A 2,500-nucleotide genomic window follows, 5' to 3' on the forward strand; every position below is an offset into this window, starting at 1 on the left:
AACCTAATTCTTGTTTCTGATACCAAGTCTTTGTCACTGTACAACAGACATCTGCGAAACAATTGATCTCCCCGTGTTTTTCTTGCATTGTAATTCCAACTACAACTCCGAAAAGGAAATTAAACCAAGCATTTTTTCCTTCTTCCCGATAGGCCAGGCAATTTCCTTGTGTAAATAGAATTTGCTGCTTTGCGAAAATCCAAATGATTGCTGAGATTCATCTGCCAGAGCTTTACTTCTCGCCAAAAAAAAAAAGTTAGAAAAAAGTTCCACAGAGCGGTGTCCCTTTTCGTCCGCCAGGAAATAACGGCGCGCTGAATACTCATTACAAAAGGGAACAGCTAACGGGCGAGGCGCAGCGGGACGGGAAGAACGACATCTCCAGCCGAGGCACCTTTGAGGAGGATTCGAATTCAAATCCAATCCCAAGCTAGGATTAGCCAAATCTTCTGACGGCTCGGCGCCCTCTGCCGCCTGACCAGCTCCTCCCTCCTGCCCCTCCGCGCGTGACGAATTGGCCTTCGTCAGCAGCCTTTCACATCACACCCCGTGGAGGCTTTCATATTCGTGATTCCATTCGAAAATATGGTCGCTTCTGCTTCAACAATTAAATTGATTACTTCCTTTGCTGCTCGCCGTTCTGAGAACGATCTTGAGCAAAAAGAAAAAAATATCACGCGAGTGGCTACAAATCGCTCCACTGAAGACATTCCTGCTCTCCCTCCAGGACTCGCTGACGCTCAAGAGACAGTGATGTGCAGTGTTTTCAAGAGAAAGCCATTCTTGTTCCTGAAGACGAAAAGATAAATGACCTTCCTTACTAGAGAAATATATCAGTATTAGACAAAATTTATCCGATCTCTTCTCTGATGTATACAGTATAAATATAACTATCTCTGTAATTATAGTAAGAAAAATTCTTACCATATCTAAACGTCGGCTTGTAAATGATTGATTCCCTTAATTTTCCACCATCCTATTACTAATTCTGCGTGTATTTTTTTTTTTTTTATAATCATCTCTTATTTTGAGAAAGACCTAAACTTGCCTTTCTGTAATCATATTCAGCGCATTTTTTCATTACCATTACTTATCTACTAGACTAAAGCAACCATTAGTTGCTCTAGTCTTTCATGCATGTAGTTTCGGTCCTCCCCTGGCACTGTGCCAGGTAGTTTTCACCATCCAAGCTGCCTGCAGTCTCCTTGTGTACCTGAAGTGCCATGTCTTCCCTTTAACTGTATCAATTTTAAATTCATTCGTGCCAAAGTCTTCGCTACGTGTTATTCGAGTAAATTATCTCACGTAAATTACCCTCCACAAGTCATGGACAAATAATCACCGAATTGCACAAAATAGATAGACATCGCACACCTTCCGACACACAGCAAAACACAACTCCCAAGTAGCAACTTCCCGACGCTGGCAGCGCTTGCATACATCCCGCTTCCGGTTGGAGCCCCTGCTGCCTGCCTTTCCAGGCTTTATCTTCTCTGGAAGAAGGTACGTCTTTCTCTGCCTCGTTTTACCGCAATCTTTTCTCGATCCACGCTTTCCTTACTTCGGAAATGCTTTCGTTCTCGTTATAAAAAAATGACTATTTAAACTGACAATTTCTCTTAGTAAGAAAGAATTTCGGATACATACTTTCCGTAATATATTCCCAAAATAATGCCGATGGTAAAATGATGCTAATGATGATGGTGACGACAATGATAATGATACCCGGTAACAACAGTTGATCATGATGTCGGTGGTTATAATAACAATAACAACAAGAATCATAACTGTAAAAAAGCATACTACAGCAATAATAACAATACATATAGCAGTGATCAAGAAAATTACTTTCATTATTACCGTGATTATTTGCATAATCATTATTACTGCCTCTCACACTGTATTTAACGGCACCATATATTATCTCTTAGGGAAAATATAAAGACTTAAACAGCAGTTGCACAATGAAAGCATTTATTGCTCTGGAGCTATTGGTACAGTTGTAAGAACAACTACAAAACAATGGAATATTACTGATTCTTTTCAAATTTTATTTTTATATTTTGAAAAACATCAATAAAAAGATGGAACAATTTTGATAGAGTTTCTCCGGAATCTGGTTCAAGTTTCAACAAACATTATCAAGTGCTTGTGCATTTTGCTTCCTTTCATTCAGCAAACGCTCCAACGCATCTAGCTTGACTCATGGCCAGGGAACACAGCAGCCGTGGGCAGACTTCTTCGGCTATTCCCCTCCGCCACGACCCTGTCAAAAGTCTTATCAGTAATCCAATTGTCGCCTCCTGACTTTCTTGCTCCCCGGCACAAGGGTCTTTATCTCTTTCTATCGATATTCCTCGGCCGTTGAGCTTGCACGTTGTGGGCTAACGTGGATAAGCGACACGCCGGCTCACATGAAAGGCGGGAAAGCTGTGTTTCGCCCCACTAGGCCAACTCGGCGCTTCTCTGTCACATGGCAACTTTCGCTCCAGCCGCCTTT

This window comes from Penaeus monodon, chromosome 17 (assembly GCF_015228065.2).
Source record: "Penaeus monodon isolate SGIC_2016 chromosome 17, NSTDA_Pmon_1, whole genome shotgun sequence".
Classification (NCBI taxonomy): domain Eukaryota; kingdom Metazoa; phylum Arthropoda; class Malacostraca; order Decapoda; family Penaeidae; genus Penaeus; species Penaeus monodon.